The 13,340-nt window shown below is 53.5% G+C and overlaps 1 protein-coding gene across 2 annotated transcripts in view; it reads right to left on the reverse strand.

Annotated features, from left to right (window-relative positions):
• Nucleotides 1-10,731, reverse strand: part of GALC (galactosylceramidase) — a 69,889-nt gene extending 59,158 nt beyond the window's left edge. For both annotated transcript variants that reach the window (XM_082275353.1, XM_082275352.1), the window contains exons 1-2: nt 10,629-10,731; nt 6,476-6,544 (exon numbers count right to left, since the gene is read on the reverse strand). The gene's annotated coding sequence lies outside the window, so the exon portion shown is untranslated. The remainder of the gene's footprint in view (nt 1-6,475; nt 6,545-10,628) is intronic.
• Nucleotides 10,732-13,340: the final 2,609 nt, after the last annotated feature.

A 13,340-nucleotide genomic window follows, 5' to 3' on the forward strand; every position in this document is an offset into this window, starting at 1 on the left:
CAAGGACAGTATAATGTCACACTACAATGCTATAGTGGCAGGTTAGGGCAATCTAGTGACAAGTTAGGATAGTACAATGGCAGGTAAGGGCAGTATATTGGAAGTATAGAGGCAGGTTAGGGCAGTGCAGTGGCCGGTTAGGGCAGTGCAGTGGCCGGTTAGGGCAGTGCAGTGGCCGGTTAGGGCAGTGCAGTGGCCGGTTAGGGCAGTGCAGTGGCAGGTTAGGGCAGTGTAGTGGCAGGCTAGGATAGGATAGTGGCAGGCTAGGATAGGATAGTGGCAGGCTAGGATAGGATAGTGGCAGGCTAGGATAGGATAGTGGCAGGCTAGGATAGGATAGTGGCAGGCTAGGATAGGATAGTGGCAGGCTAGGATAGGATAGTGGCAGGCTAGGATAGGATAGTGGCAGGCTAGGATAGGATAGTGGCAGGCTAGGATAGGATAGTGGCAGGCTAGGATAGGATAGTGGCAGGCTAGGATAGGATAGTGGCAGGCTAGGATAGGATAGTGGCAGGCTAGGATAGGATAGTGGCAGGCTAGGATAGGATAGTGGCAGGTTAGGATAGGATAGTGGCAGGTTAGGATAGGATAGTGGCAGTATAGTGGCAAGTTAGGATAGTATAATGGCAGGATAGTGGCAGGTTAGGGCAGTATAGTGGCAGGTTAGGATAGTATAGTGGCAGTATAGTGGCAGGTTAGGATAGTATAGTGGCAGTATAGGGTAGTATAGTGGCAGGTTAGGATAGTATAGGGTAGAATAGTGGCAGTATAGGGTAGTATAGTGGCAATATAGGGTAGTATAGTGGCAATATAGGGTAGTATAGTGGCAGGTTAGGATAGTATAGGTAGTATAGTGGCAGTATAGGGTAGTATAGTGGCAGTATAGGGTAGTATAGTGGCAGTATAGGGCAGTATAGTGGCAGGTTAGGATAGTATAGTGGCAGTACAGTGGCAGTATAGTGGCAGGTTAGGATAGTATAGTGGCAAGTTAGGATAGTATAGTGGCAGGTTAGGATAGTATAGTGGCAGGTTAGGATAGTATAGTGGCAGGTTAGGATAGTATAGTGGCAGGTTAGGATAGTATAGGGTAGTATAGTGGCAGTATAGGGTAGTATAGTGGCAGTATAGGGTAGTATAGTGGCAGTATAGGGTAGTATAGTGGCAGTATAGGGTAGTATAGTGGCAGTATAGGGTAGTATAGTGGCAGTATAGGGTAGTATAGTGGCAGTATAGGGTAGTATAGTGGCAGTATAGGGTAGTATAGTGGCAGTATAGGGTAGTATAGTGGCAGTACAGGGGCAGTATAGTGGCAGGTTAGGATAGTATAGTGGCAGTGTACTGGCAGGTTAGGATGGTGTAGTGGCAGCTTAGGGCAGTGTAGTGGCAGCTTAGGGCAGTGTAGTGGCAGCTTAGGGCAGTGTAGTGGCAGCTTAAGGCAGTATAGTGGCAGCTTAAGGCAGTATAGTGGCAGCTTAAGGCAGTATAGTGGCAGCTTAGGACAGTATAGTGGCAGCTTAGGACAGTATAGTGGCAGCTTAGGACAGTATAGTGGCAGCTTAGGACAGTATAGTGGCAGCTTAGGACAGTATAGTGGCCGGCTAGGATAGGATAGTGGCAGGCTAGGATAGGATAGTGGCAGGCTAGGATAGGATAGTGGCAGGCTAGGATAGGATAGTGGCAGGCTAGGATAGGATAGTGGCAGGTTAGGATAGGATAGTGGCAGGCTAGGATAGGATAGTGGCAGGCTAGGATAGGATAGTGGCAGGCTAGGATAGGATAGTGGCAGGCTAGGATAGGATAGTGGCAGGCTAGGATAGGATAGTGGCAGGCTAGGATAGGATAGGATAGTGGCAGGCTAGGATAGGATAGGATAGTGGCAGGCTAGGATAGGATAGTGGCAGGCTAGGATAGGATAGTGGCAGGCTAGGATAGGATAGTGGCAGGCTAGGATAGGATAGTGGCAGGCTAGGATAGGATAGTGGCAGGCTAGGATAGGATAGTGGCAGGCTAGGATAGGATAGTGGCAGGCTAGGATAGGATAGTGGCAGGTTAGGATAGGATAGTGGCAGTATAGTGGCAAGTTAGGATAGTATAATGGCAGGATAGTGGCAGGTTAGGGCAGTATAGTGGCAGGTTAGGATAGTATAGTGGCAGTATAGTGGCAGGTTAGGATAGTATAGTGGCAGTATAGGGTAGTATAGTGGCAGGTTAGGATAGTATAGTGGCAGTACAGTGGCAGTATAGTGGCAGGTTAGGATAGTATAGTGGCAGTATAGTGGCAGGTTAGGGCAGTGTAGTGGCAGGTTAGGATGGTATAGTGGCAGGTTAGGATGGTATAGTGGCAGGTTAGGATGGTATAGTGGCAGGTTAGGATGGTATAGTGGCAGTATAGTGGCAGGTTAGGATGGTATAGTGGCAGGTTAGGGCAGTATAGTGGCAGGTTAGGGCAGTATAGTGGCAGGTTAGGGCAGTATAGTGGCAGGTTAGGGCAGTATAGTGGCAGGTTAGGGCAGTATAGTGGCCGGTTAGGACAGTATAGTGGCCGGTTAGGACAGTATAGTGGCCGGTTAGGACAGTATAGTGGCAGGTTAGGATGGTATAGTGGCAGGTTAGGACAGTGTAGTGGCAGGTTAGGACAGTATAGTGGCAGGTTAGGACAGTATAGTGGCAGGTTAGGACAGTATAGTGGCAGGTTAGGATAGTATAGTGGCAGTATAGTGGCAGGTTAGGACAGTGTAGTGGCAGGTTAGGACAGTATAGTGGCAGGTTAGGACAGTATAGTGGCAGGTTAGGACAGTATAGTGGCAGGTTAGGACAGTATAGTGGCCGGTTAGGACGGTATAGTGGCCGGTTAGGACGGTATAGTGGCCGGTTAGGACGGTATAGTGGCCGGTTAGGACGGTATAGTGGCCGGTTAGGACGGTATAGTGGCCGGTTAGGACGGTATAGTGGCCGGTTAGGACGGTATAGTGGCCGGTTAGGACGGTATAGTGGCCGGTTAGGATGGTATAGTGGCAGGTTAGGATGGTATAGTGGCAGGTTAGGATGGTATAGTGGCAGGTTAGGATGGTATAGTGGCAGTACAGTGGCAGTATAGTGGCAGGTTAGGATAGTATAGTGGCAAGTTAGGATAGTATAGTGGCAGGTTAGGATAGTATAGTGGCAGGTTAGGATAGTATAGTGGCAGGTTAGGATAGTATAGTGGCAGGTTAGGATAGTATAGTGGCAGGTTAGGATAGTATAGTGGCAGTATAGGGTAGTATAGTGGCAGTATAGGGTAGTATAGTGGCAGTATAGGGTAGTATAGTGGCAGGTTAGGATAGTATAGGGTAGTATAGTGGCAGTATAGGGTAGTATAGTGGCAGTATAGGGTAGTATAGTGGCAGTATAGGGTAGTATAGTGGCAGTATAGTGGCAGGTTAGGATAGTATAGTGGCAGTACAGTGGCAGGTTAGGATAGTATAGTGGCAGTATAGTGGCAGGTTAGGGCAGTGTACTGGCAGGTTAGGATGGTATAGTGGCAGGTTAGGATGGTATAGTGGCAGGTTAGGATGGTATAGTGGCAGTATAGTGGCAGGTTAGGGCAGTATAGTGGCAGGTTAGGGCAGTATAGTGGCAGGTTAGGGCAGTATAGTGGCAGGTTAGGGCAGTATAGTGGCAGGTTAGGGCAGCATAGTGGCAGGTTAGGACAGTATAGTGGCCGGTTAGGACAGTATAGTGGCCGGTTAGGACAGTATAGTGGCCGGTTAGGACAGTATAGTGGCAGTATAGTGGCAGGTTAGGACAGTGTAGTGGCAGGTTAGGACAGTATAGTGGCAGGTTAGGACAGTATAGTGGCAGGTTAGGACAGTATAGTGGCAGGTTAGGACAGTATAGTGGCAGGTTAGGACAGTATAGTGGCAGGTTAGGACGGTATAGTGGCAGGTTAGGATGGTATAGTGGCAGGTTAGGATGGTATAGTGGCAGGTTAGGATGGTATAGTGGCAGGTTAGGATGGTATAGTGGCAGGTTAGGACAGTGTAGTGGCAGGTTAGGACAGTGTAGTGGCAGGTTAGGACAGTATAGTGGCAGTATAGTGGCAGGTTAGGACAGTGTAGTGGCAGGTTAGGACAGTATAGTGGCAGTATAGTGGCAGGTTAGGATAGTATAGTGGCCGGTTAGGATAGTATAGTGGCAGGTTAGGACAGTATAGTGGCCGGTTAGGACAGTATAGTGGCCGGTTAGGACAGTATAGTGGCCGGTTAGGACAGTATAGTGGCCGGTTAGGACGGTATAGTGGCCGGTTAGGACGGTATAGTGGCAGGTTAGGACGGTATAGTGGCAGGTTAGGACGGTATAGTGGCAGGTTAGGACGGTATAGTGGCAGGTTAGGATGGTATAGTGGCAGGTTAGGATGGTATAGTGGCAGGTTAGGATGGTATAGTGGCAGGTTAGGATGGTATAGTGGCAGTATAGTGGCAGGTTAGGACAGTGTAGTGGCAGGTTAGGACAGTGTAGTGGCAGGTTAGGACAGTGTAGTGGCAGGTTAGGACAGTGTAGTGGCAGGTTAGGACAGTGTAGTGGCCGGTTAGGACAGTATAGTGGCCGGTTAGGATAGTATAGTGGCTGGATAGGATAGTATAGTGACAGTATAGTGGCAGGTTAGGATGGTATAGTGGCAGGTTAGGATGGTATAGTGGCCGGTTAGGATGGTATAGTGGCCGGTTAGGATGGTATAGTGGCCGGTTAGGATGGTATAGTGGCAGTATAGTGGCAGGTTAGGATAGTATAGTGGCAGTATAGTGGCAGGTTAGGATAGTATAGTGGCAGGATAGTGGCAGGTTAGGATAGTATAGTGACAGTATAGTGGCAGGTTAGGATAGTATAGTGACAGTATAGTGGCAGGTTAGGATAGTATAGTGGCAGTATAGTGGCAGGTTAGGATAGTATAGTGGCAGGTTAGGATAGTATAGTGGCAGGTTAGGATAGTATAGTGGCAGTATAGTGGCAGGTTAGGATAGTATAGTGGCAGTATAGTGGCAGGTTAGGATAGTATAGTGGCAGGTTAGGATAGTATAGGGGCAGGTTAGGATAGTATAGTGGCAGGATAGTGGCAGGTTAGGATAGTATAGTGGCAGGATAGTGGCAGGTTAGGATAGTATAGTGGCAGGATAGTGGAAGGTTAACGGCGTTAGAGGAGGCAGCCAGAACCCCCCCACCCCCCTCAGGAGAAATGTAAAATCTTGAGGGACAATTTCAAACATTTAGACAAAGGGGAGTGGTACAGCCAGGCTCAAACCCGCCCCCCCCCTGCCCCTTGGGCCCTCCGCTGATCCGCTCATTGATGCAGACAGGCGGTACATTAAGGCCCCATTCACACTAGTGCGACTTGTCCCGCGATTTTGGACCGCAAAATTGCATGACAAGTCGTTTTCCATTATTTTCAATGAGCCCCATTCATATCAGTGCGTTTTGAAGTCACACCGACTTCAAAGTAGTTCCTGCACTACTTTGCCACGATTTTAATGCATTTTGAGGCATATAGCCTTGCCCATGCTTTCAAAATCACAGCAAAAATCGCGCCGCGAAATCGCGGCAAAATTGCGTTGCAATAGTGTGAAAGGGGCCTTACTGGTAAATACACAAAGCTGCAAGGAGAGGGCGAGTGCAGCCGTATGCAGAGCTCCACCGGGAGGTGGAGGAGGGGTTGGCCGTGGTCTATTAGGTGTCCTCTTCACACCACTGCTGGGAAGAAACAAAAAATAAAACGATTGTTCTCAGTGTTCCCTCTTCCATCACAATGATGGACGGGGTCACCTGATGTTTTTTTTCTGTGCAAGCCATGAAAAAAAATAAAAAATCACATGATTGCAGCATGGTGCGAGCGGGATACATGGAGTACAATGGTCTTCCCTGTGCCCCCCCCCCCCTCCTCCCTTTCTACATACAACTCCAACCCCTCCCTCCCTTTGTCCCCTCCGTTCATAAATCTGCCCCCCCCCCCCCCGGTTGCCAGCTGTACATGAAGGTCTGTAAGGGACATTCACAGAGATGCAAAAATTACAAATTTTACAAACTGTAAATGTACTGACAGTTCAAACCCCCCCCCCCTCCATACAACAGGGCCTCCCCTTTCACCACCCTCCCTCCAACATATCTCTAGACCCAGCCTCTATACGACTATCTAAAGGTTTCATTTAGAGACAGGATGCCTGAAAGCAAACCCAGCCCCCCATCTTTAGCCAACTCATACTGCTCTGGGGATTCTCTCTGCTATGCAGGAAATATTTGGAAAAAAAGATTACTACAAAATAATGTGAGCGCATGCCAGGTGTGCAGACAAATCGCAGCCCCAGGCAGAAGAAGCAAGGGTGACTGGTGTTCATGTCAGGTGTTGGGGGAGGTGCTGAGCTCCTCTATTGGACACCTGTGTGAGCGCCGGCGCACCGAGTTATCACAGCCGTCCTCACAACGACCACGGCGGAACCTCCCTCACCTTGAAGAGGAAGTCCAGGATGTGAGAGCGCTGAGGTTCCGGGTAATTCACCAGAAGACGGGACGTGGCCTGGAGGGGAGAGAAATGTAGAAGATCAGAAGGGGGAGAAATGTGCTGAACAAGCAAAGAGGACCAGTCATCCCCCATCTACACCTATAGATCACCATCCCCCCATCTACACCTATAGATCACCATCCCCCCTCTACACCTATGGATCACCATCCCCCCATCTACACCTATAGATCACCATCCCCCCTCTACACCTATGGATCACCATCCCCCCATCTACACCTATAGATCACCATCCCCCCATCTACACCTATAGATCACCATCCCCCCATCTACACCTATAGATCACCATACCCCCATCTACACCTATAGATCACCATCCCCCATCTACACCTATAGATCACCATCCCCCCCATCTACACCTATAGATCACCATACCCCCCATCTACACCTATAGATCACCATACCCCCATCTACACCTATAGATCACCATCCACCCCCCATCTACACCTATAGATCACCATCCACCCCCCCATCTACACCTATAGATCACCATCCACCCCCCATCTACGCCTATAGATCACCATCCACCCCCATTATCTACACCGCCCAGATCATTACACCCCCCCCGTCCCCCATTACACCAATAGATCACACCCCCCATTCCCCCTATTACACCCCAGATCATTACATCCCCTCCCCCGTCCACCTGTTACACCTGCAGATCATTAAATCCCCCATCTAGACCTATAGATCACCACCCCCCATCTACACCTATAGATCACCACCACCCATCTACACCTATAGATCACCACCCCCCCATCTACACCTATAGATCACCACCCCCCATCTACACCTATAGATCACCATCCACCCCCCATCTACACCTATAGATCACCATCCACCCCCCATCTACACCTATAGATCACCATCCACCCCTATAGATCACCATCCACCCCCCCCATCTACGCCTATAGATCACCATCCCCCATTATCTACACCCCCAGATCATTACACCTATAGATCACACCCCCATTCCCCCTATTACACCCCAGATCATTACATCCCCTCCCCCGTCCACCTGTTACACCTGCAGATCATTACATCCCCCATCTACACCTATAGATCACCCGCCCCATCTACACCTATAGATCACCAACCCCCATCTACACCTATAGATCACCATCCCCCATATCTACACCTATAGATCACCCCCCCATCTACACCTATAGATCACCACCCCCCCCCCATATCTACACCTATAGATCAACATCCCCATATCTACACCTATAGATCAACATCCCCCGTCTACACCTATAGATCAACATCCACCCCCATCTACGCCTATAGATCACCATCCACCCCCCATCTACGCCTATAGATCACCATCCACCCCCCATCTACGCCTATAGATCACCATCCACCCCCATTATCTACACCGCCCAGATCATTACACCCCCCCGTCCCCCATTACACCTATAGTTCACACCCCCCATTCCCCCTATTACACCCCAGATCATTACATCCCCTCCCCCGTCCACCTGTTACACCTGCAGATCATTACATCCCCCATCTAGACCTATAGATCACCACCCCCCATCTACACCTATAGATCACCACCCCCCATCTACACCTATAGATCACCATCCCCCCCATCTACACCTATAGATCACTACCCCCCCCTCTACACCTATAGATCACCATCCACCCCCATCTACACCTATAGATCACCATCCACCCCCCCCATCTACGCCTATAGATCACCATCCACCCCCCCATCTACGCCTATAGATCACCATCCCGCATTATCTACACCCCCAGATCATTACACCTATAGATCACACCCCCATTCCCCCTATTACACCCCAGATCATTACATCCCCTCCCCCGTCCACCTGCAGATCATTACATCCCCCATCTACACCTATAGATCACCAACCCCCATCTACACCTATAGATCACCAACCCCCATCTACACCTATAGATCACCATCCCCCATATCTACACCTATAGATCACCATCCCCCATATCTACACCTATAGATCACCATCCCCCATATCTACACCTATAGATCACCACCCCCCCCATATCTACACCTATAGATCACCACCCCCCCATATCTACACCTATAGATCAACATCCCCCGTCTACACCTATAGATCAACACCCCCCCCCCATTATCTACAACCCCAGATCATTACACCCCCCCTTCCCCCATTACACCTATAGATCACACCCCCATTCCCCCTATTACACCCCAGATCATTACATCCCCTCCCCCCATTACAACCCCGCCCCCCCCCCCCCGTCCACCTGTTACACCTGCAGTGCAGATCATTACATCCCCCATCAACACCTATAGATCACCATACCCCCCATCTACACCTATAGATCACCATACCCCCATCTACACCTATAGATCACCATACCCCCATCTACACCTATAAATCACCGCCCCCCATCTACACCTATAGATCACCACCCCCCCCCATCTACACCTATAGATCACCACCCCCCCCATCTACACCTATAGATCACCACCCCCCCATCTACACCTATAGATCACCACCCCCCCATCTACACCTATAGATCACCATACCCCCATCTACACCTATAAATCACCGCCCCCCATCTACACCTATAGATCACCACCCCCCCCCATCTACACCTATAGATCACCACCCCCCCCATCTACACCTATAGATCACCACCCCCCCCATCTACACCTATAGATCACCACCCCCCCCATCTACACCTATAGATCACCACCCCCCCATCTACACCTATAGATCACCACCCCCCCCCATCTACACCTATAGATCACCATCCCCCCCATCTACACCTATAGATCACCATCCCCCCCATCTACACCTATAGATCACCACCCCCCCATCTACACCTATAGATCACCACCCCCCCCATCTACACCTATAGATCACCATCCCCCATCTACACCTATAGATCACCATCCCCCCCATCTACACCTATAGATCACCATCCCCCCCATCTACACCTATAGATCACCCCCCCCCATCTACACCTATAGATCACCCCCCCCCTACACCTATAGATCACCCCCCCCATCTACACCTATAGATCACCCCCCCCATCTACACCTATAGATCACCCCCCCATCTACACCTATAGATCACCATCCCCCCCATTATCTACATCCCCAGATCATTACACCCCCCCTTCCCTCATTACACCTATAGATCACACCCCCATTCCCCCTATTACACCTCCAGATCATTACATCCCCTCCCCCCATTACAACCCCACCCACCTGTTACACCTCCAGATCATTACTACCCCCCCCCCCCCGTCCACCTGTTACACCTGCAGATCATTACATCCCCTGCCTCCCCCCTTTACACCTGCAGATCATTACTACCCCCCTCCCCCATTACACCTCCAGATCATTACACCCCCCATTACACCTGCAGATCATTACCCCCCCCCCCCATTACACCTGCAGATCATTACACCCCCCCATTACACCTGCAGATCATTACACCCCCCCATTACACCTGCAGATCATTACACCCCCCCATTACACCTGCAGATCATTACCCCCCCCCCATTACACCTGCAGATCATTACCCCCCCCCCCCCATTACACCTGCAGATCATTACCCCCCCCCCCCCATTACACCTGCAGATCATTGCACCCCCATTACACCTGCAGATCATTGCACCCCCCCACCCCCATTACACCTGCAGATCATTGCACCCCCCCCATTACACCTGCAGATCATTGCACCCCCCCCATTACACCTGCAGATCATTGCACCCCCCCCCCCCATTACACCTGCAGATCATTACATCCCCCTATTACACCTGCAGATCATTACATCCCCCCCCTCGCACCTGCAGATCATTGCACCCCCCCCCCATTACACCTGCAGATCATTACATCCCCCCCCCCTCGCACCTGCAGATCATTGCACCCCCCCCATTACACCTGCAGATCATTACATCCCCCCTCGCACCTGCAGATCATTGCACCCCCCCCTCCCCCATTACACCTGCAGATCATTACACCCCCCATTACACCTGCAGATCATTACACTCTCCCTATTATGACTGCAGATCATTACACCCCCCCCCCCCCCATTACACCTACAGATCCCCGCCCACTCACCCCTCCTCCGCTTATAGCCCCGATTCCGTCGAACTCCCGGCCCAGCCCCCCTTGGTCGGTCAGGATGTATCCGGAGATCCACCGAACCCCGGACAACCAGAGCAGAAAGGTGACAGAGATCTCCGCCATCCTCCCGAATCATGTGAGTCGTCCAACCGGCCCGACTCATGTGACCTACGGCCCCGCCCACACAGACACGTGACAGGGCGGGGGATGCCGGGAGTTGTAGTCGTTTTGTTTCAATGTCTCCTTTGCATGAAATATTATTTCCTTGTCATCTCTGTCCCTCCCCCGGGTGTGTAACCCTCCCCCCCCCTGTGTCCCCCTCTCTCTGTGTCCCCCACCGGGAGAGTCTGCCCCCCCCCCTCCCTGTGTCCCCCACTGGGAGATTTCCCCCCCCTCCCTGTGTCCCCCACTGGGAGATTTCCCCCCCCCTCCCTGTGTCCCCCACTGGGAGATTCCCCCCCCATGGGATCCCTCCCTGTGTCCCCCACTGGAGATTCCCCCCCCCTCCCTGTGTCCCCCACTGGGAGATTCCCCCCCCCCTCCCTGTGTCCCCCACCAGGAGATTCCCCCCCCTCCCTGTGTCCCCCACTGGGAGATTCCCCCCCCTCCCTGTGTCCCCCACTGGGAGATTCCCCCCCCTCCCTGTGTCCCCCACTGGAAGATTCCCCCCCCTCCCTGTGTCCCCCACTGGGAGATTCCCCCCCCCCTCCCTGTGTCCCCCACCGGGAGATTTCCCCCCCCCTCCCTGTGTCCCCCACCAGGAGATCCCCCCCTCCCTGTGTCCCCCACTGGGAGATTTCCCCCCCCCTCCCTGTGTCCCCCACTGGGAGATTCCCCCCCCTCCCTGTGTCCCCCACTGGGAGATCCCCCCCCCTCCCTGTGTCCCCCACTGGGAGATTCCCCCCCTCCCTGTGTCCCCCACTGGGAGATCCCCCCCCTCCCTGTGTCCCCCACTGGGAGATTCCCCCCCCCCTCCCTGTGTCCCCCACTGGGAGATTTCCCCCCCTCCCTGTGTCCCCCACTGGGAGATTCCCCCCCCCTCCCTGTGTCCCCCACTGGGAGATTTCCCCCCCCCCTCCCTGTGTCCCCCACCAGGAGATTCCCCCCCCTCCCTGTGTCCCCCACTGGGAGATTCCCCCCCCTCCCTGTGTCCCCCACTGGAAGATTCCCCCCCCCCTCCCTGTGTCCCCCACTGGGAGATTCCCCCCCCCTCCCTGTGTCCCCCACCGGGAGATTTCCCCCCCCCTCCCTGTGTCCCCCACCAGGAGATCCCCCCCCCCTCCCTGTGTCCCCCACTGGGAGATTTCCCCCCCCCTCCCTGTGTCCCCCACTGGGAGATTCCCCCCCTCCCTGTGTCCCCCACTGGGAGATCCCCCCCCCTCCCTGTGTCCCCCACTGGGAGATCCCCCCCTCCCTGTGTCCCCCACTGGGAGATTCCCCCCCCCTCCCTGTGTCCCCCACTGGGAGATTCCCCCCCCTCCCTGTGTCCCCCACTGGGAGATTCCCCCCCCCTCCCTGTGTCCCCCACTGGGAGATTTCCCCCCCTCCCTGTGTCCCCCACCAGGAGATTCCCCCCCTCCCTGTGTCCCCCACTGGGAGATTCCCCCCTCCCTGTGTCCCCCACTGGGAGATTCCCCCCCTCCCTGTGTCCCCCACTGGGAGATTCCCCCCCCTCCCTGTGTCCCCCACCGGGAGATTTCCCCCCCCCCCCCCTCCCTGTGTCCCCCACCAGGAGATCCCCCCCCCTCCCTGTGTCCCCCACTGGGAGATTTCCCCCCCCCTCCCTGTGTCCCCCACTGGGAGATTCCCCCCCCTCCCTGTGTCCCCCACTGGGAGATTCCCCCCCCTCCCTGTGTCCCCCACTGGGAGATTTCCCCCCCCCCTCCCTGTGTCCCCCACCAGGAGATTCCCCCCCCCCTCCCTGTGTCCCCCACCGGGAGATTCCCCCCCCCTCCCTGTGTCCCCCACTGGGAGATTCCCCCCCCTCCCTGTGTCCCCCACTGGGAGATTCCCCCCCCTCCCTGTGTCCCCCACTGGGAGATTCCCCCCCCCCTCCCTGTGTCCCCACCGGGAGATTTCCCCCCCCCTCCCTGTGTCCCCCACCAGGAGATCCCCCCCCCTCCCTGTGTCCCCCACTGGGAGATTTCCCCCCCCCTCCCTGTGTCCCCCACTGGGAGATTCCCCCCCTCCCTGTGTCCCCCACTGGGAGATTCCCCCCCCCCCTCCCTGTGTCCCCCACCAGGAGATCCCCCCCCCTCCCTGTGTCCCCCACTGGGAGATTCCCCCCCCCCTCCCTGTGTCCCCCACTGGGAGATTCCCCCCCTCCCTGTGTCCCCCACTGGGAGATTCCCCCCCCCCCTCCCTGTGTCCCCCACCAGGAGACCCCCTTCATTCCCACTCTCTCCCTCTATTTCCTATCTTTCCTCTCCCCTTTCTCTATTTTTTTTAACTCTCTCTTTTTTCTTCCCTCCCTTCTCTCTCTCTATATCTTTATTTATTTTTTCTCTCTCTCTCTCCTATCTTTCCTTTTTACTTGTTATCTCTTTTTCTCTCTTTTCTTCTGTCTCGTTTATGCCCCCCATCTCTCTCTCCCTCTCTTGCTCGGACTCTCTCCCTTCCTCCTCCCTCTTCCCATGCTCTATATTGCCTTTTCCTTTTCTTCTTACCTTTTATCTCTTTTTCTCTTACATTTATCCCCTCTCTATT

Source organism: Pelophylax lessonae (assembly GCF_965119305.1).
Source record: "Pelophylax lessonae genome assembly, chromosome: 13".
In the NCBI taxonomy this organism is placed as follows: Eukaryota; Metazoa; Chordata; class Amphibia; order Anura; family Ranidae; genus Pelophylax; species Pelophylax lessonae.